Below are 19,859 nucleotides of genomic sequence, written 5' to 3' on the forward strand. Positions count from 1 at the left end.
AGGGAGGCTGTCCCTGACGCTCTACTTAAAGGGAAGGCAATATCCGTTTCTGCCGCTCATACTTGCAGTTGAACTGTCTCTCTACTCTAAAGTCCGGGACACACCAGCGCGCCGCAGACAGTCCCTGCTAACACGAAACGTTGTGGCAACGTTGTGCGTTAGCTGGGGTGCCACACCAGACCGGAACTATATATTACAAAACGAACACATTGTCTTGATAAAACAGCTGTAATTGAGTGCCTGACACGCCAGTCAAGCGCAATCTTGAGAAGGTGTGCATTTCAGTAAGGATTTCAATTGACATGCAGTATGAAACTGAAAGGAGGTTGCATCACTATGATGCATAACATTGCATGTATTGTATTTTCAAGTGTGTGCATTCATCCTGTTGTCATTTTGTTTTGAAAGTAGAAGAATCATTTTTGCTGAGGTTGCTGAGACAAATGTAAACCAGTAAAACATATGAAGAGAAACAAACCTTGAATATAAGTTCAGTTGTTTAAACATTTGACAAACTATGGTGAGGGGGTAAGAAAACACACAAATCCAGCAGCTCCTGTATTTCAATACACCAGAACCCAATATTATTGGCGAGTCGGGTAGTCCATCATCACAGTTCGAGGGCAGGCATCATTTCAGTAATTTCATCCCGTTGCATTCACATCCGTGCCTTGAATGAGATTGAATGTGATCTTTGCTCTCAAGTATGTTCCCAAGTTTTACACTTTCGTGCTTTGCATGAATGGGAATGGAACCGTGTGTGTTGAATGAGGCTCCTTGTGAGCACTGAACTTTGTCCGGTGGAGTTCCTTTTTGTGTTGCTGTAATTGTGTCATTTCTCGATGAGAAAGATTAGGCAACATTTAGTCACTTCTAGCCATGATGCTCAATTTATTTATGAATGTACCCTAGTTACTAGGGACCGTTTACGTTGGAGAACAAGATCTATTGTATGCCTGTGTATTTGGGGAAGTCAAATCTGAAATAATGATGAAATTGCGTGTATCCAAAGTTAAAACTCGTGATTTGTCGCCCTCTGGTGTGTAAAAGATGCAAAAGCTTACAGCACCTGGTATTCCCAGGCGGTCTCCCATCCAAGTACTGACCAGGCCCGAGCCTGCTTAGTTTCCGAGATCGGACGAGATCGGGCGTATTCAGGCTAGTATGGCCGTAAGCCAGGGAGGCTGTCCCTGACGCTCTACTTAAAGGGAAGGCAATATCCGTTTCTGCCGTTCATACTTACAGTTGAACTGTCTCTCTACTCTAAAGCCCGGGACACACCAGCGCGCCGCAGACAGTCCCTGCTAACACGCCACGTTGTGGCAACATTGTGGCAACGTTGTGCGTTAGCTGGGGTGCCACACCAGACCGGAACTATATATTACAAAACGAACACATTCTCTTGATAAAACAGCTGTAATTGAGTGCCTGACACGCCAGTCAAGCGCAATCTTGAGAAGGTGTGCATTTCAGTAAGGATTTCAATTGACATGCAGTATGAAACTGAAAGGAGGTTGCATCACTATGATGCATAACATTGCATGTATTGTATTTTCAAGTGTGTGCATTCATCCTGTTGTCATTTTGTTTTGAAAGCAGAAGAATCATTCAACAGGTTGCTGAGACAAATGTAAACCAGTAAAACATATGAAGAGAAACAAACCTTGAATATAAGTTCAGTTGTTTAAACATTTGACAAACTATGGTGAGGGGGTAAGAAAACACACAAATCCAGCAGCTCCTGTATTTCAATACACCAGAACCCAATATTATTGGCGAGTCGGGTAGTCCATCATCACAGTTCGAGGGCAGGCATCATTTCAGTAATTTCATCCCGTTGCATTCACATCCGTGCCTTGAATGAGATTGAATGTGATCTTTGCTCTCAAGTATGTTCCCAAGTTTTACACTTTCGTGCTTTGCATGAATGGGAATGGAACCGTGTGTGTTGAATGAGGCTCCTTGTGAGCACTGAACTCTGTCCGGTGGAGTTCCTTTTTGTGTTGCTGTAATTGTGTCATTTCTCGATGAGAAAGATTAGGCAACATTTAGTCACTTCTAGCCATGATGCTCAATTTATTTACGAATGTACCCTAGTTACTAGGGACCGTTTACGTTGGAGAACAAGATCTATTGTATGCCTGTGTATTTGGGGAAGTCAAATCTGAAATAATGATGAAATTGCGTGTATCCAAAGTTAAAACTCGTGATTTGTCGCCCTCTGGTGTGTAAAAGATGCAAAAGCTTACAGCACCTGGTTTTCCCAGGTGGTCTCCCATCCAAGTACTGACCAGGCCCGAGCCTGCTTAGCTTCCGAGATCGGACGAGATCGGGCGTATTCAGGCTAGTATGGCCGTAAGCCAGGGAGGCTGTCCCTGACGCTCTACTTAAAGGGAAGGCAATATCCGTTTCTGCCGCTCATACTTGCAGTTGAACTGTCTCTCTACTCTAAAGTCCGGGACACACCAGCGCGCCGCAGACAGTCCCTGCTAACACGAAACGTTGTGGCAACGTTGTGCGTTAGCTGGGGTGCCACACCAGACCGGAACTATATATTACAAAACGAACACATTGTCTTGATAAAACAGCTGTAATTGAGTGCCTGACACGCCAGTCAAGCGCAATCTTGAGAAGGTGTGCATTTCAGTAAGGATTTCAATTGACATGCAGTATGAAACTGAAAGGAGGTTGCATCACTATGATGCATAACATTGCATGTATTGTATTTTCAAGTGTGTGCATTCATCCTGTTGTCATTTTGTTTTGAAAGCAGAAGAATCATTCAACAGGTTGCTGAGACAAATGTAAACCAGTAAAACATATGAAGAGAAACAAACCTTGAATATAAGTTCAGTTGTTTAAACATTTGACAAACTATGGTGAGGGGGTAAGAAAACACACAAATCCAGCAGCTCCTGTATTTCAATACACCAGAACCCAATATTATTGGCGAGTCGGGTAGTCCATCATCACAGTTCGAGGGCAGGCATCATTTCAGTAATTTCATCCCGTTGCATTCACATCCGTGCCTTGAATGAGATTGAATGTGATCTTTGCTCTCAAGTATGTTCCCAAGTTTTACACTTTCGTGCTTTGCATGAATGGGAATGGAACCGTGTGTGTTGAATGAGGCTCCTTGTGAGCACTGAACTTTGTCCGGTGGAGTTCCTTTTTGTGTTGCTGTAATTGTGTAATTTCTCGATGAGAAAGATTAGGCAACATTTAGTCACTTCTAGCCATGATGCTCAATTTATTTACGAATGTACCCTAGTTACTAGGGACCGTTTACGTTGGAGAACAAGATCTATTGTATGCCTGTGTATTTGGGGAAGTCAAATCTGAAATAATGATGAAATTGCGTGTATCCAAAGTTAAAACTCGTGATTTGTCGCCCTCTGGTGTGTAAAAGATGCAAAAGCTTACAGCACCTGGTATTCCCAGGCGGTCTCCCATCCAAGTACTGACCAGGCCCGAGCCTGCTTAGCTTCCGAGATCGGACGAGATCGGGCGTATTCAGGCTAGTATGGCCGTAAGCCAGGGAGGCTGTCCCTGACGCTCTACTTAAAGGGAAGGCAATATCCGTTTCTGCCGCTCATACTTGCAGTTTAACTGTCTCTCTACTCTAAAGTCCGGGACACACCAGCGCGCCGCAGACAGTCCCTGCTAACACGAAACGTTGTGGCAACGTTGTGCATTAGCTGGGGTGCCACACCAGACCGGAACTATATATTACAAAACGAACACATTGTCTTGATAAAACAGCTGTAATTGAGTGCCTGACACGCCAGTCAAGCGCAATCTTGAGAAGGTGTGCATTTCAGTAAGGATTTCAATTGACATGCAGTATGAAACTGAAAGGAGGTTGCATCACTATGATGCATAACATTGCATGTATTGTATTTTCAAGTGTGTGCATTCATCCTGTTGTCATTTTGTTTTGAAAGTAGAAGAATCATTTTTGCTGAGGTTGCTGAGACAAATGTAAACCAGTAAAACATATGAAGAGAAACAAACCTTGAATATAAGTTCAGTTGTTTAAACATTTGACAAACTATGGTGAGGGGGTAAGAAAACACACAAATCCAGCAGCTCCTGTATTTCAATACACCAGAACCCAATATTATTGGCGAGTCGGGTAGTCCATCATCACAGTTCGAGGGCAGGCATCATTTCAGTAATTTCATCCCGTTGCATTCACATCCGTGCCTTGAATGAGATTGAATGTGATCTTTGCTCTCAAGTATGTTCCCAAGTTTTACACTTTCGTGCTTTGCATGAATGGGAATGGAACCGTGTGTGTTGAATGAGGCTCCTTGTGAGCACTGAACTTTGTCCGGTGGAGTTCCTTTTTGTGTTGCTGTAATTGTGTCATTTCTCGATGAGAAAGATTAGGCAACATTTAGTCACTTCTAGCCATGATGCTCAATTTATTTACGAATGTACACTAGTTACTAGGGACCGTTTACGTTGGAGAACAAGATCTATTGTATGCCTGTGTATTTGGGGAAGTCAAATCTGAAATAATGATGAAATTGCGTGTATCCAAAGTTAAAACTCGTGATTTGTCGCCCTCTGGTGTGTAAAAGATGCAAAAGCTTACAGCACCTGGTATTCCCAGGCGGTCTCCCATCCAAGTACTGACCAGGCCCGAGCCTGCTTAGCTTCCGAGATCGGATGAGATCGGGCGTATTCAGGCTAGTATGGCCGTAAGCCAGAGAGGCTGTCCCTGACGCTCTACTTAAAGGGAAGGCAATATCCGTTTCTGCCGCTCATACTTGCAATTGAACTGTCTCTCTACTCTAAAGTCCGGGACACACCAGCGCGCCGCAGACAGTCCCTGCTAACACGAAACGTTGTGGCAACGTTGTGCGTTAGCTGGGGTGCCACACCAGACCGGAACTATATATTACAAAACGAACACATTGTCTTGATAAAACAGCTGTAATTGAGTGCCTGACACGCCAGTCAAGCGCAATCTTGAGAAGGTGTGCATTTCAGTAAGGATTTCAATTGACATGCAGTATGAAACTGAAAGGAGGTTGCATCACTATGATGCATAACATTGCATGTATTGTTTTTACAAGTGTGTGCATTCATCCTGTTGTCATTTTGTTTTGAAAGCAGAAGAATCATTCAACAGGTTGCTGAGACAAATGTAAACCAGTAAAACATATGAAGAGAAACAAACCTTGAATATAAGTTCAGTTGTTTAAACATTTGACAAACTATGGTGAGGGGGTAAGAAAACACACAAATCCAGCAGCTCCTGTATTTCAATACACCAGAACCCAATATTATTGGCGAGTCGGGTAGTCCATCATCACAGTTCGAGGGCAGGCATCATTTCAGTAATTTCATCCCGTTGCATTCACATCCGTGCCTTGAATGAGATTGAATGTGATCTTTGCTCTCAAGTATGTTCCCAAGTTTTACACTTTCGTGCTTTGCATGAATGGGAATGGAACCGTGTGTGTTGAATGAGGCTCCTTGTGAGCACTGAACTTTGTCCGGTGGAGTTCCTTTTTGTGTTGCTGTAATTGTGTCATTTCTCGATGAGAAAGATTAGGCAACATTTAGTCACTTCTAGCCATGATGCTCAATTTATTTACGAATGTACCCTAGTTACTAGGGACCGTTTACATTGGAGAACAAGATCTATTGTATGCCTGTGTATTTGGGGAAGTCAAATCTGAAATAATGATGAAATTGCGTGTATCCAAAGTTAAAACTCGTGATTTGTCGCCCTCTGGTGTGTAAAAGATGCAAAAGCTTACAGCACCTGGTATTCCCAGGCGGTCTCCCATCCAAGTACTGACCAGGCCCGAGCCTGCTTAGTTTCCGAGATCGGACGAGATCGGGCGTATTCAGGCTAGTATGGCCGTAAGCCAGGGAGGCTGTCCCTGACGCTCTACTTAAAGGGAAGGCAATATCCGTTTCTGCCGCTCATACTTACAGTTGAACTGTCTCTCTACTCTAAAGTCCGGGACACACCAGCACGCCGCAGACAGTCCCTGCTAACACGAAACTTTGTGGCAACGTTGTGCGTTAGCTGGGGTGCCACACCAGACCTATGTATTACAAAACGAACACATTGTCTTGATAAAACAGCTGTAATTGAGTGCCTGACACGCCATTCAAGCGCAATCTTGAGAAGGTGTGCATTTCAGTAAGGATTTCAATTGACATGCAGTATGAAACTGAAAGGAGGTTGCATCACTATGATGCATAACATTGCATGTATTGTATTTTCAAGTGTGTGCATTCATCCTGTTGTCATTTTGTTTTGAAAGCAGAAGAATCATTCAACAGGTTGCTGAGACAAATGTAAACCAGTAAAACATATGAAGAGAAACAAACCTTGAATATAAGTTCAGTTGTTTAAACATTTGACAAACTATGGTGAGGGGGTAAGAAAACACACAAATCCAGCAGCTCCTGTATTTCAATACACCAGAACCCAATATTATTGGCGAGTCGGGTAGTCCATCATCACAGTTCGAGGGCAGGCATCATTTCAGTAATTTCATCCCGTTGCATTCACATCCGTGCCTTGAATGAGATTGAATGTGATCTTTGCTCTCAAGTATGTTCCCAAGTTTTACACTTTCGTGCTTTGCATGAATGGGAATGGAACCGTGTGTGTTGAATGAGGCTCCTTGTGAGCACTGAACTTTGTCCGGTGGAGTTCCTTTTTGTGTTGCTGTAATTGTGTCATTTCTCGATGAGAAAGATTAGGCAACATTTAGTCACTTCTAGCCATGATGCTCAATTTATTTACGAATGTACCCTAGTTACTAGGGACCGTTTACGTTGGAGAACAAGATCTATTGTATGCCTGTGTATTTGGGGAAGTCAAATCTGAAATAATGATGAAATTGCGTGTATCCAAAGTTAAAACTCGTGATTTGTCGCCCTCTGGTGTGTAAAAGATGCAAAAGCTTACAGCACCTGGTATTCCCAGGCGGTCTCCCATCCAAGTACTGACCAGGCCCGAGCCTGCTTGGCTTCCGAGATCGGACGAGATCGGGCGTATTCAGGTTAGTATGGCCGTAAGCCAGGGAGGCTGTCCCTGACGCTCTACTTAAAGGGAAGGCAATATCCGTTTCTGCCGTTCATACTTACAGTTGAACTGTCTCTCTACTCTAAAGCCCGGGACACACCAGCGCGCCGCAGACAGTCCCTGCTAACACGCCACGTTGTGGCAACATTGTGACAACGTTGTGCGTTAGCTGGGGTGCCACACCAGACCGGAACTATATTTTACAAAACGAACACATTGTCTTGATAAAACAGCTGTAATTGAGTGCCTGACACGCCAGTCAAGCGCAATCTTGAGAAGGTGTGCATTTCAGTAAGGATTTCAATTGACATGCAGTATGAAACTGAAAGGAGGTTGCATCACTATGATGCATAACATTGCATGTATTGTATTTTCAAGTGTGTGCATTCATCCTGATGTCATTTTGTTTTGAAAGCAGAAGAATCATTCAACAGGTTGCTGAGACAAATGTAAACCAGTAAAACATATGAAGAGAAACAAACCTTGAATATAAGTTCAGTTGTTTAAACATTTGACAAACTATGGTGAGGGGGTAAGAAAACACACAAATCCAGCAGCTCCTGTATTTCAATACACCAGAACCCAATATTATTGGCGAGTCGGGTAGTCCATCATCACAGCTCGAGGGCAGGCATCATTTCAGTAATTTCATCCCGTTGCATTCACATCCGTGCCTTGAATGAGATTGAATGTGATCCTTGCTCTCAAGTATGTTCCCAAGTTTTACACTTTCGTGCTTTGCATGAATGGGAATGGAACCGTGTGTGTTGAATGAGGCTCCTTGTGAGCACTGAACTTTGTCCGGTGGAGTTCCTTTTTGTGTTGCTGTAATTGTGTCATTTCTCGATGAGAAAGATTAGGCAACATTTAGTCACTTCTAGCCATGATGCTCAATTTATTTACGAATGTACCCTAGTTACTAGGGACCGTTTACGTTGGAGAACAAGATCTATTGTATGCCTGTGTATTTGGGGAAGTCAAATCTGAAATAATGATGAAATTGCGTGTATCCAAAGTTAAAACTCGTGATTTGTCGCCCTCTGGTGTGCAAAAGCTTACAGCACCTGGTATTCCCAGGCAGTCTCCCATTCAAGTACTGACCAGGCCCGAGCCTGCTTAGCTTCCGAGATCGGACGAGATCGGGCGTATTCAGGCTAGTATGGCCGTAAGCCAGAGAGGCTGTCCCTGACGCACTACTTAAAGGGAAGGCAATATCCGTTTCTGCCGCTCATACTTGCAGTTGAACTGTCTCTCTACTCTAAAGTCCGGGACACACCGGCGCGCCGCAGACAGTCCCTGCTAACACGCCACGTTGTGGCAACGTTGTGGCAACGTTGTGCGTTAGCTGGGGTGCCACACCAGACCGGAACTATATTTTACAAAACGAACACATTGTCTTGATAAAACAGCTGTAATTGAGTGCCTGACACGCCAGTCAAGCGCAATCTTGAGAAGGTGTGCATTTCAGTAAGGATTTCAATTGACATGCAGTATGAAACTGAAAGGAGGTTGCATCACTATGATGCATAACATTGCATGTATTGTATTTTCAAGTGTGTGCATTCATCCTGTTGTCATTTTGTTTTGAAAGCAGAAGAATCATTCAACAGGTTGCTGAGACAAATGTAAACCAGTAAAACATATGAAGAGAAACAAACCTTGAATATAAGTTCAGTTGTTTAAACATTTGACAAACTATGGTGAGGGGGTAAGAAATGACACAAATCCAGCAGCTCCTGTATTTCAATACACCAGAAGCCAATATTATTGGCGAGTCGGGTAGTCCATCATCACAGTTCGAGGGCAGGCATCATTTCAGTAATTTCATCCCGTTGCATTCACATCCGTGCCTTGAATGAGATTGAATGTGATCTTTGCTCTCAAGTATGTTCCCAAGTTTTACACTTTCGTGCTTTGCATGAATGGGAATGGAACCGTGTGTGTTGAATGAGGCTCCTTGTGAGCACTGAACTTTGTCCGGTGGAGTTCCTTTTTGTGTTGCTGTAATTGTGTCATTTCTCGATGAGAAAGATTAGGCAACATTTAGTCACTTCTAGCCATGATGCTCAATTTATTTACGAATGTACCCTAGTTACTAGGGACCGTTTACGTTGGAGAACAAGATCTATTGTATGCCTGTGTATTTGGGGAAGTAAAATCTGAAATAATGATGAAATTGTGTGTATCCAAAGTTAAAACTCGTGATTTGTCGCCCTCTGGTGTGTAAAAGGTGCAAAAGCTTACAGCACCTGGTATTCCCAGGCGGTCCCCCATCCAAGTACCGACCAGGCCCGAGCCTGCTTGGTTTCCGAGATCGGACGAGATCGGGCGTATTCAGGCTAGTATGGCCGTAAGCCAGGGAGGCTGTCCCTGATGCTCTACTTAAAGGGAAGGCAATATCCGTTTCTGCCGTTCATACTTACAGTTGAACTGTCTCTCTACTCTAAAGCCCGGGACACAGCAGCGCGCCGCAGACAGTCCCTGCTAACACGCCATGTTGTGGCAACGTTGTGCGTTAGCTGGGGTGCCACACCAGACCGGAACTATATTTTACAAAAAAAAACACATTGTCTTGATAAAACAGCTGTAATTGAGTGCCTGACACGCCAGTCAAGCGCAATCTTGAGAAGGTGTGCATTTCAGTAAGGATTTCAATTGACATGCAGTATGAAACTGAAAGGAGGTTGCATCACTATGATGCATAACATTGCATGTATTGTATTTTCAAGTGTGTGCATTCATCCTGTTGTCATTTTGTTTTGAAAGCAGAAGAATCATTCAACAGGTTGCTGAGACAAATGTAAACCAGTAAAACATATGAAGAGAAACAAACCTTGAATATAAGTTCAGTTGTTTAAACATTTGACAAACTATGGTGAGGGGGTAAGAAAACACACAAATCCAGCAGCTCCTGTATTTCAATACACCAGAACCCAATATTATTGGCGAGTCGGGTAGTCCATCATCACAGTTCGAGGGCAGGCATCATTTCAGTAATTTCATCCCGTTGCATTCACATCCGTGCCTTGAATGAGATTGAATGTGATCTTTGCTCTCAAGTATGTTCCCAAGTTTTACACTTTCGTGCTTTGCATGAATGGGAATGGAACCGTGTGTGTTGAATGAGGCTCCTTGTGAGCACTGAACTTTGTCCGGTGGAGTTCCTTTTTGTGTTGCTGTAATTGTGTCATTTCTCGATGAGAAAGATTAGGCAACATTTAGTCACTTCTAGCCATGATGCTCAATTTATTTACGAATGTACCCTAGTTACTAGGGACCGTTTACGTTGGAGAACAAGATCTATTGTATGCCTGTGTATTTGGGGAAGTCAAATCTGAAATAATGATGAAATTGCGTGTATCCAAAGTTAAAACTCGTGATTTGTCGCCCTCTGGTGTGTAAAAGATGCAAAAGCTTACAGCACCTGGTATTCCCAGGCGGTCTCCCATCCAAGTACTGACCAGGCCCGAGCCTGCTTGGCTTCCGAGATCGGACGAGATCGGGCGTATTCAGGTTAGTATGGCCGTAAGCCAGGGAGGCTGTCCCTGACGCTCTACTTAAAGGGAAGGCAATATCCGTTTCTGCCGTTCATACTTACAGTTGAACTGTCTCTCTACTCTAAAGCCCGGGACACACCAGCGCGCCGCAGACAGTCCCTGCTAACACGCCACGTTGTGGCAACATTGTGGCAACGTTGTGCGTTAGCTGGGGTGCCACACCAGACCGGAACTATATTTTACAAAACGAACACATTGTCTTGATAAAACAGCTGTAATTGAGTGCCTGACACGCCAGTCAAGCGCAATCTTGAGAAGGTGTGCATTTCAGTAAGGATTTCAATTGACATGCAGTATGAAACTGAAAGGAGGTTGCATCACTATGATGCATAACATTGCATGTATTGTATTTTCAAGTGTGTGCATTCATCCTGTTGTCATTTTGTTTTGAAAGCAGAAGAATCATTCAACAGGTTGCTGAGACAAATGTAAACCAGTAAAACATATGAAGAGAAACAAACCTTGAATATAAGTTCAGTTGTTTAAACATTTGACAAACTATGGTGAGGGGGTAAGAAATGACACAAATCCAGCAGCTCCTGTATTTCAATACACCAGAAGCCAATATTATTGGCGAGTCGGGTAGTCCATCATCACAGTTCGAGGGCAGGCATCATTTCAGTAATTTCATCCCGTTGCATTCACATCCGTGCCTTGAATGAGATTGAATGTGATCTTTGCTCTCAAGTATGTTCCCAAGTTTTACACTTTCGTGCTTTGCATGAATGGGAATGGAACCGTGTGTGTTGAATGAGGCTCCTTGTGAGCACTGAACTTTGTCCGGTGGAGTTCCTTTTTGTGTTGCTGTAATTGTGTCATTTCTCGATGAGAAAGATTAGGCAACATTTAGTCACTTCTAGCCATGATGCTCAATTTATTTACGAATGTACCCTAGTTACTAGGGACCGTTTACGTTGGAGAACAAGATCTATTGTATGCCTGTGTATTTGGGGAAGTCAAATCTGAAATAATGATGAAATTGCGTGTATCCAAAGTTAAAACTCGTGATTTGTCGCCCTCTGGTGTGTAAAAGATGCAAAAGCTTACAGCACCTGGTATTCCCAGGCAGTCTCCCATCCAAGTACTGACCAGGCCCGAGCCTGCTTAGCTTCCGAGATCGGACGAGATCGGGCGTATTCAGGCTAGTATGGCCGTAAGCCAGGGAGGCTGTCCCTGACGCTCTACTTAAAGGGAAGGCAATATCCGTTTCTGCCGCTCATACTTGCAAATGAACTGTCTCTCTACTCTAAAGTCCGGGACACACCAGCGCGCCGCAGACAGTCCCTGCTAACACGAAACGTTGTGGCAACGTTGTGCGTTAGCTGGGGTGCCAAACCAGACCGGAACTATATTTTACAAAACGAACACATTGTCTTGATAAAACAGCTGTAATTGAGTGCCTGACACGCCAGTCAAGCGCAATCTTGAGAAGGTGTGCATTTCAGTAAGGATTTCAATTGACATGCAGTATGAAACTGAAAGGAGGTTGCATCACTATGATGCATAACATTGCATGTATTGTATTTTCAAGTGTGTGCATTCATCCTGTTGTCATTTTGTTTTGAAAGCAGAAGAATCATTCAACAGGTTGCTGAGACAAATGTAAACCAGTAAAACATATGAAGAGAAACAAACCTTGAATATAAGTTCAGTTGTTTAAACATTTGACAAACTATGGTGAGGGGGTAAGAAAACACACAAATCCAGCAGCTCCTGTATTTCAATACACCAGAACCCAATATTATTGGCGAGTCGGGTAGTCCATCATCACAGTTCGAGGGCAGGCATCATTTCAGTAATTTCATCCCGTTGCATTCACATCCGTGCCTTGAATGAGATTGAATGTGATCTTTGCTCTCAAGTATGTTCCCAAGATTTACACTTTCGTGCTTTGCATGAATGGGAATGGAACCGTGTGTGTTGAATGAGGCTCCTTGTGAGCACTGAACTTTGTCCGGTGGAGTTCCTTTTTGTGTTGCTGTAATTGTGTCATTTCTCGATGAGAAAGATTAGGCAACATTTAGTCACTTCTAGCCATGATGCTCAATTTATTTACGAATGTACCCTAGTTACTAGGGACCGTTTACGTTGGAGAACAAGATCTATTGTATGCCTGTGTATTTGGGGAAGTCAAATCTGAAATAATGATGAAATTGCGTGTATCCAAAGTTAAAACTCGTGATTTGTCGCCCTCTGGTGTGTAAAAGATGCAAAAGCTTACAGCACCTGGTATTCCCAGGCGGTCTCCCATCCAAGTACTGACCAGGCCCGATCCTGCTTAGCTTCCGAGATCTGACGAGATCGGGCGTATTCAGGCTAGTATGGCCGTAAGCCAGGGAGGCTGTCCCTGACGCTCTACTTAAAGGGAAGGCAATATCCGTTTCTGCCGCTCATACTTGCAAATGAACTGTCTCTCTACTCTAAAGTCCGGGACACACTAGCGCGCCGCAGACAGTCCCTGCTAACACGAAACGTTGTGGCAACGTTGTGCGTTAGCTGGGGTGCCAAACCAGACCGGAACTATATTTTACAATACGAACACATTGTCTTGATAAAACAGCTGTAATTGAGTGCCTGACACGCCAGTCAAGCGCAATCTTGAGAAGGTGTGCATTTCAGTAAGGATTTCAATTGACATGCAGTATGAAACTGAAAGGAGGTTGCATCACTATGATGCATAACATTGCATGTATTGTATTTTCAAGTGTGTGCATTCATCCTGTTGTCATTTTGTTTTGAAAGCAGAAGAATCATTCAACAGGTTGCTGAGACAAATGTAAACCAGTAAAACATATGAAGAGAAACAAACCTTGAATATAAGTTCAGTTGTTTAAACATTTGACAAACTATGGTGAGGGGGTAAGAAAACACACAAATCCAGCAGCTCCTGTATTTCAATACACCAGAACCCAATATTATTGGCGAGTCGGGTAGTCCATCATCACAGCTCGAGGGCAGGCATCATTTCAGTAATTTCATCCCGTTGCATTCACATCCGTGCCTTGAATGAGATTGAATGTGATCCTTGCTCTCAAGTATGTTCCCAAGTTTTACACTTTCGTGCTTTGCATGAATGGGAATGGAACCGTGTGTGTTGAATGAGGCTCCTTGTGAGCACTGAACTTTGTCCGGTGGAGTTCCTTTTTGTGTTGCTGTAATTGTGTCATTTCTCGATGAGAAAGATTAGGCAACATTTAGTCACTTCTAGCCATGATGCTCAATTTATTTACGAATGTACCCTAGTTACTAGGGACCGTTTACGTTGGAGAACAAGATCTATTGTATGCCTGTGTATTTGGGGAAGTCAAATCTGAAATAATGATGAAATTGCGTGTATCCAAAGTTAAAACTCGTGATTTGTCGCCCTCTGGTGTGCAAAAGCTTACAGCACCTGGTATTCCCAGGCGGTCTCCCATTCAAGTACTGACCAGGCCCGAGCCTGCTTAGCTTCCGAGATCAGACGAGACCGGGCGTATTCAGGCTAGTATGGCCGTAAGCCAGGGAGGCTGTCCCTGACGCTCTACTTAAAGGGAAGGCAATATCCGTTTCTGCCGCTCATACTTGCTGTTGAACTGTCTCTCTACTCTAAAGTCCGGGACACACCAGCGCGCCGTAGACAGTCCCTGCTAACACGAAACGTTGTGGCAACGTTGTGCGTTAGCTGGGGTGCCACACCAGACCGGAACTATATTTTACAAAACGAACACATTGTCTTGATAAAACAGCTGTAATTGAGTGCCTGACACGCCAGTCAAGCGCAATCTTGAGAAGGTGTGCATCTCAGTAAGGATTTCAATTGACATGCAGTATGAAACTGAAAGGAGGTTGCATCACTATGATGCATAACATTGCATGTATTGTATTTTCATGTGTGTGCATTCATCCTGTTGTCATTTTAATTTGAAAGCAGAAGAATCATTCAACAGGTTGCTGAGACAAATTTAACCAGTAAAACATATGAAGAGAAACAAACCTTGAATATAAGTTCAGTTGTTTAAACATTTGACAAACTATGGTGAGGGGGTAAGAAAACACACAAATCCAGCAGCTCCTGTATTTCAATACACCAGAACCCAATATTATTGGCGAGTCGGGCAGTCCATCATCACAGTTCGAGGGCAGGCATCATTTCAGTAATTTCATCCCGTTGCATTCACATCCGTGCCTTGAATGAGATTGAATGTGATCTTTACTCTCAAGTATATTTCCAAGTTTTACACTTTCATGCTTTGCATGAATGGGAATGGAACCGTGTGTGTTGAATGAAGCTCCTTGTGAGCACTGAACTTTGTCCAGTGGAGTTCCTTTTTGTGTTGCTGTAATTGTGTCATTTCTTGATGAGAAAGATTAGGCAACATTTAGTCACTTCTAGCCATGATGCTCAATTTATTTACGAATGTACGCTAGTTACTAGGGACCGTTTACGTTGGAGAACAAGATCTATTGTATGCCTGTGTATTTGGGGAAGTAAAATCTGAAATAATGATGAAATTGCGTGTATCCAAAGTTAAAACTCGTGATTTGTCGCCCTCTGGTGTGTAAAAGATGCAAAAGCTTACAGCACCTGGTATTCCCAGGCAGTCTCCCATCCAAGTACTAACCAGGCCAGAGCCTGCTTAGCTTCTGAGATCGGACGAGATCGGGCGTATTCAGGCTAGTATGGCCGTAAGCCAGAGAGGCTGTCCCTGACGCACTACTTAAAGGGAAGGCAATATCCGTTTCTGCCGCTCATACTTGCAGTTGAACTGTCTCTCTACTCTAAAGTCCGGGACACACCGGCGCGCCGCAGACAGTCCCTGCTAACACGCCACGTTGTGGCAACGTTGTGGCAACGTTGTGCGTTAGCTGGGGTGCCACACCAGACCGGAACTATATTTTACAAAACGAACACATTGTCTTGATAAAACAGCTGTAATTGAGTGCCTGACACGCCAGTCAAGCGCAATCTTGAGAAGGTGTGCATTTCAGTAAGGATTTCAATTGACATGCAGTATGAAACTGAAAGGAGGTTGCATCACTATGATGCATAACATTGCATGTATTGTATTTTCATGTGTGTGCATTCATCCTGTTGTCATTTTAATTTGAAAGCAGAAGAATCATTCAACAGGTTGCTGAGACAAATTTAACCAGTAAAACATATGAAGAGAAACAAACCTTGAATATAAGTTCAGTTGTTTAAACATTTGACAAACTATGGTGAGGGGGTAAGAAAACACACAAATCCAGCAGCTCCTGTATTTCAATACACCAGAACCCAATATTATTGGCGAGTCGGGTAGTCCATCATCACAGTTCGAGGGCAGGCATCATTTCAGTAATTTCATCCCGTTGCATTCTCATCCGTGCCTTGAATGAGATTGAATGTGATCTTTGCTCTCAAGTATGTTCCCAAGTTTTACACTTTCGTGCTTTGCATGAATGGGAATGGAACCGTGTGTGTTGAATGAGGCTCCTTGTGAGCACTGAACTTTGTCCGGTGGAGTTCCTTTTTGTGTTGCTGTAATTGTGTCATTTCTTGATGAGAAAGATTAGGCAACATTTAGTCCCTTCTAGCCATGATGCTCAATTTAGTAACGAATGTACCCTAGTTACTAGGGACCGTTTACGTTGGAGAACAAGATCTATTGTATGCCTGTGTATTTGGGGAAGTAAAATCTGAAATAATGATGAAATTGCGTGTATCCAAAGTTAAAACTTGTGATTTGTCGCCCTCTGGTGTGTAAAAGATGCAAAAGCTTACAGCACCTGGTATTCCCAGGCGGTCTCCCATCCAAGTACTGACCAGGCCCGAGCCTGCTTGGCTTCCGAGATCGGACGAGATCGGGCGTATTCAGGCTAGTATGGCCATAAGCCAGGGAGGCTGTTCCTGACGCTCTACTTAAAGGGAAGGCAATATCCGTTTCTGCCGTTCATACTTACAGTTGAACTGTCTCTCTACTCTAAAGCCCGGGACACACCAGCGCGCCGCAGACAGTCCCTGCTAACACGCCACGTTGTGGCAACGTTGTGCGTTAGCTGGGGTGCCACACCAGACCGGAACTATATTTTACAAAACGAACACATTGTCTTGATAAAACAGCTGTAATCGAGAGCCTGACACGCCAGTCAAGCGCAATCTTGAGAAGGTGTGCATTTCAGTAAGGATTTCAATTGACATGCAGTATGAAACTGAAAGGAGGTTGCATCACTATGATGCATAACATTGCATGTATTGTATTTTCAAGTGTGTGCATTCATCCTGTTGTCATTTTGTTTTGAAAGCAGAAGAATCATTCAACAGGTTTCTGAGACAAATGTAAACCAGTAAAACATATGAAGAGAAACAAACCTTGAATATAAGTTCAGTTGTTTAAACATTTGACAAACTATGGTGAGGGGGTAAGAAAACACACAAATCCAGCAGCTCCTGTATTTCAATACACCAGAACCCAATATTATTGGCGAGTCGGGTAGTCCATCATCACAGTTCGAGGGCAGGCATTTCAGTAATTTCATCCCGTTGCATTCACATCCGTGCCTTGAATGAGATTGAATGTGATCATTGCTCTCAAGTATGTTCCCAAGTTTTACACTTTCGTGCTTTGCATGAATGGGAATGGAACCGTGTGTGTTGAATGAGTCTCCTTGTGAGCACTGAACTTTGTGCGGTGGAGTTCCTTTTTGTGTTGCTGTAATTGTGTCATTTCTTGATGAGAAAGATTAGGCAACATTGAGTCACTTCTAGCCATGATGCTCAATTAATTTACGAATGTACCCTAGTTACTAGGGACCGTTTACGTTGGAGAACAAGATCTATTGTATGCCTGTGTATTTGGGGAAGTAAAATCTGAAATAATGATGAAATTGTGTGTATCCAAAGTTAAAACTCGTGATTTGTCGCCCTCTGGTGTGTAAAAGGTGCAAAAGCTTACAGCACCTGGTATTCCCAGGCGGTCTCCCATCCAAGTACTGACCTGGCCCGAGTCTGCCTGGCTTCCGAGATCGGTCGAGATCGGGCGTATTCAGGCTAGTATGGCCGTAAGCCAGGGAGGCTGTCCCTGACGCTCTACTTAAAGGGAAGGCAATATCCGTTTCTGCCGATCATACTTACAGTTGAACTGTCTCTCTACTCTAAAGCCCGGGACACACCAGCGCGCCGCAGACAGTCCCTGCTAACACGCCACGTTGTGGCAACGTTGTGGCAACGTTGTGCGTTAGCTGGGGTGCCACACCAGACCGGAACTATATTTTACAAAACGAACACATTGTCTTGATAAAACAGCTGTAATTGAGTGCCTGACACGCCAGTCAAGCGCAATCTTGAGAAGGTGTACATTTCAGTAAGGATTTCAATTGACATGCAGTATGAAACTGAAAGGAGGTTGCATCACTATGATGCATAACATTGCATGTATTGTATTTTCAAGTGTGTGCATTCATCCTGTTGTCATTTTGTTTTGAAAGCAGAAGAATCATTCAACAGGTTGCTGAGACAAATGTAAACCAGTAAAACATATGAAGAGAAACAAACCTTGAATATAAGTTCAGTTGTTTAAACATTTGACAAACTATGGTGAGGGGGTAAGAAAACACACAAATCCAGCAGCTCCTGTACTTCAATACACCAGAAGCCAATATTATTGGTGAGTCGGGTAGTCCATCATCACAGTTCGAGGGCAGGCATCATTTCAGTAATTTCATCCCGTTGCATTCACATCCGTGCCTTGAATGAGATTGAATGTGATCTTTGCTCTCAAGTATGTTCCCAAGTTTTACACTTTAGTGCTTTGCATGAATGGGAATGGAACCGTGTGTGTTGAATGAGGCTCCTTGTGAGCACTGAACTTTGTCCGGTGGAGTTCCTTTTTGTGTTGCTGTAATTGTGTCATTTCTTGATGAGAAAGATTAGGCAACATTTAGTCACTTCTAGCCATGATGCTCAATTTATTTACGAATGTACCCTAGTTACTAGGGACCGTTTACGTTGGAGAACAAGATCTATTGTATGCCTGTGTATTTGGGGAAGTCAAATCTGAAATAATGATGAAATTGTGTGTATCAAAAGTTAAAACTCGTGATTTGTCGCCCTCTGGTGTGTAAAAGGTGCAAAAGCTTACAGCACCTGGTATTCCCAGGCGGTCTCCCATCCAAGTACCGACCAGGCCCGAGCCTGCTTGGCTTCTGAGATCGGACGAGATCGGGCGTATTCAGGCTAGTATGGCCGTAAGCCAGGGAAGCTGTCCCTGATGCTCTACTTAAAGGGAAGGCAATATCCGTTTCTGCCGTTCATACTTACAGTTGAACTGTCTCTCTACTCTAAAGCCCGGGACACAGCAGCGCGCCGCAGACAGTCCCTGCTAACACGCCATGTTGTGGCAACGTTGTGGGTTAGCTGGGGTGCCACACCAGACCGGAACTATATTTTACAAAACGAACACATTGTCTTGATAAAACAGCTGTAATTGAGTGCCTGACTTGCCAGTCAAGCGCAATCTTGAGATGGTGTGCATTTCAGTAAGGATTTCAATTGACATGCAGTATGAAACTGAAAGGAGGTTGCATCACTATGATGCATAACATTGCATGTATTGTATTTTCAAGTGTGTGCATTCATCCTGTTGTCATTTTGTTTTGAAAGCAGAAGAATCATTCAACAGGTTGCTGAGACAAATGTAAACCAGTAAAACATATGAAGAGAAACAAACCTTGAATATAAGTTCAGTTGTTTAAACATTTGACAAACTATGGTGAGGGGGTAAGAAAACACACAAATCCAGCAGCTCCTGTATTTCAATACACCGGAACCCAATATTATTGGCGAGTCGGGTAGTCCATCATCACAGTTCGAGGGCAGGCATTATTTCAGTAATTTCATCCCGTTGCATTCACATCCGTGCCTTGAATGAGATTGAATGTGATCTTTGCTCTCAAGTATGTTCCCAAGTTTTACACTTTCGTGCTTTGCATGAATGGGAATGGAACCGTGTGTGTTGAATGAGGCTCCTTGTGAGCACTGAACTTTGTCCGGTGGAGTTCCTTTTTGTGTTGCTGTAATGGTGTCATTTCTCGATGAGAAAGATTAGGCAACATTTAGTCACTTCTAGCCATGATGCTCAATTTATTTACGAATGTACCCTAGTTACTAGGGACCGTTTACGTTGGAGAACAAGATCTATTGTATGCCTGTGTATTTGGGGAAGTAAAATCTGAAATAATGATGAAATTGCGTGTATCCAAAGTTAAAACTCGTGATTTGTCGC

The 19,859-nt window shown here is 43.4% G+C and overlaps 16 non-coding genes across 16 annotated transcripts; all 16 read right to left on the minus strand.

Annotated features, from left to right (window-relative positions):
• Positions 1 to 1,057: 1,057 nt before the first annotated feature.
• Positions 1,058 to 1,176, minus strand: LOC136756733 (5S ribosomal RNA). The gene has a single exon (XR_010818796.1). It is a non-coding gene; the product is annotated as a 5S ribosomal RNA (ribosomal RNA).
• Positions 1,177 to 2,242: 1,066 nt separating this feature from the next.
• On the minus strand, positions 2,243 to 2,361 carry LOC136755857 (5S ribosomal RNA). Its single transcript, XR_010817967.1, has one exon. It is a non-coding gene; the product is annotated as a 5S ribosomal RNA (ribosomal RNA).
• Positions 2,362 to 3,416: 1,055 nt separating this feature from the next.
• On the minus strand, positions 3,417 to 3,535 carry LOC136755618 (5S ribosomal RNA). Its single transcript, XR_010817737.1, has one exon. It is a non-coding gene; the product is annotated as a 5S ribosomal RNA (ribosomal RNA).
• Positions 3,536 to 4,593: 1,058 nt separating this feature from the next.
• On the minus strand, positions 4,594 to 4,712 carry LOC136758102 (5S ribosomal RNA). The gene has a single exon (XR_010819905.1). It is a non-coding gene; the product is annotated as a 5S ribosomal RNA (ribosomal RNA).
• Positions 4,713 to 5,767: 1,055 nt separating this feature from the next.
• On the minus strand, positions 5,768 to 5,886 carry LOC136756735 (5S ribosomal RNA). The gene has a single exon (XR_010818798.1). It is a non-coding gene; the product is annotated as a 5S ribosomal RNA (ribosomal RNA).
• Positions 5,887 to 6,936: 1,050 nt separating this feature from the next.
• Positions 6,937 to 7,055, minus strand: LOC136757131 (5S ribosomal RNA). Its single transcript, XR_010819173.1, has one exon. It is a non-coding gene; the product is annotated as a 5S ribosomal RNA (ribosomal RNA).
• A 1,057-nt stretch (positions 7,056 to 8,112) lies between these two features.
• Positions 8,113 to 8,231, minus strand: LOC136756790 (5S ribosomal RNA). Its single transcript, XR_010818850.1, has one exon. It is a non-coding gene; the product is annotated as a 5S ribosomal RNA (ribosomal RNA).
• A 1,066-nt stretch (positions 8,232 to 9,297) lies between these two features.
• On the minus strand, positions 9,298 to 9,416 carry LOC136757362 (5S ribosomal RNA). Its single transcript, XR_010819390.1, has one exon. It is a non-coding gene; the product is annotated as a 5S ribosomal RNA (ribosomal RNA).
• Positions 9,417 to 10,472: 1,056 nt separating this feature from the next.
• Positions 10,473 to 10,591, minus strand: LOC136757132 (5S ribosomal RNA). The gene has a single exon (XR_010819174.1). It is a non-coding gene; the product is annotated as a 5S ribosomal RNA (ribosomal RNA).
• A 1,066-nt stretch (positions 10,592 to 11,657) lies between these two features.
• On the minus strand, positions 11,658 to 11,776 carry LOC136756431 (5S ribosomal RNA). Its single transcript, XR_010818516.1, has one exon. It is a non-coding gene; the product is annotated as a 5S ribosomal RNA (ribosomal RNA).
• A 1,055-nt stretch (positions 11,777 to 12,831) lies between these two features.
• LOC136757040 (5S ribosomal RNA) lies at positions 12,832 to 12,950 on the minus strand. Its single transcript, XR_010819088.1, has one exon. It is a non-coding gene; the product is annotated as a 5S ribosomal RNA (ribosomal RNA).
• Positions 12,951 to 13,996: 1,046 nt separating this feature from the next.
• On the minus strand, positions 13,997 to 14,115 carry LOC136756871 (5S ribosomal RNA). Its single transcript, XR_010818926.1, has one exon. It is a non-coding gene; the product is annotated as a 5S ribosomal RNA (ribosomal RNA).
• Positions 14,116 to 15,169: 1,054 nt separating this feature from the next.
• On the minus strand, positions 15,170 to 15,288 carry LOC136757177 (5S ribosomal RNA). Its single transcript, XR_010819217.1, has one exon. It is a non-coding gene; the product is annotated as a 5S ribosomal RNA (ribosomal RNA).
• A 1,065-nt stretch (positions 15,289 to 16,353) lies between these two features.
• LOC136756623 (5S ribosomal RNA) lies at positions 16,354 to 16,472 on the minus strand. The gene has a single exon (XR_010818695.1). It is a non-coding gene; the product is annotated as a 5S ribosomal RNA (ribosomal RNA).
• A 1,052-nt stretch (positions 16,473 to 17,524) lies between these two features.
• LOC136757512 (5S ribosomal RNA) lies at positions 17,525 to 17,643 on the minus strand. Its single transcript, XR_010819528.1, has one exon. It is a non-coding gene; the product is annotated as a 5S ribosomal RNA (ribosomal RNA).
• A 1,066-nt stretch (positions 17,644 to 18,709) lies between these two features.
• LOC136757331 (5S ribosomal RNA) lies at positions 18,710 to 18,828 on the minus strand. Its single transcript, XR_010819365.1, has one exon. It is a non-coding gene; the product is annotated as a 5S ribosomal RNA (ribosomal RNA).
• Positions 18,829 to 19,859: the final 1,031 nt, after the last annotated feature.

Source organism: Amia ocellicauda, chromosome 8 (genome assembly GCF_036373705.1).
Source record: "Amia ocellicauda isolate fAmiCal2 chromosome 8, fAmiCal2.hap1, whole genome shotgun sequence".
Lineage (NCBI taxonomy): Eukaryota > Metazoa > Chordata > Actinopteri > Amiiformes > Amiidae > Amia > Amia ocellicauda.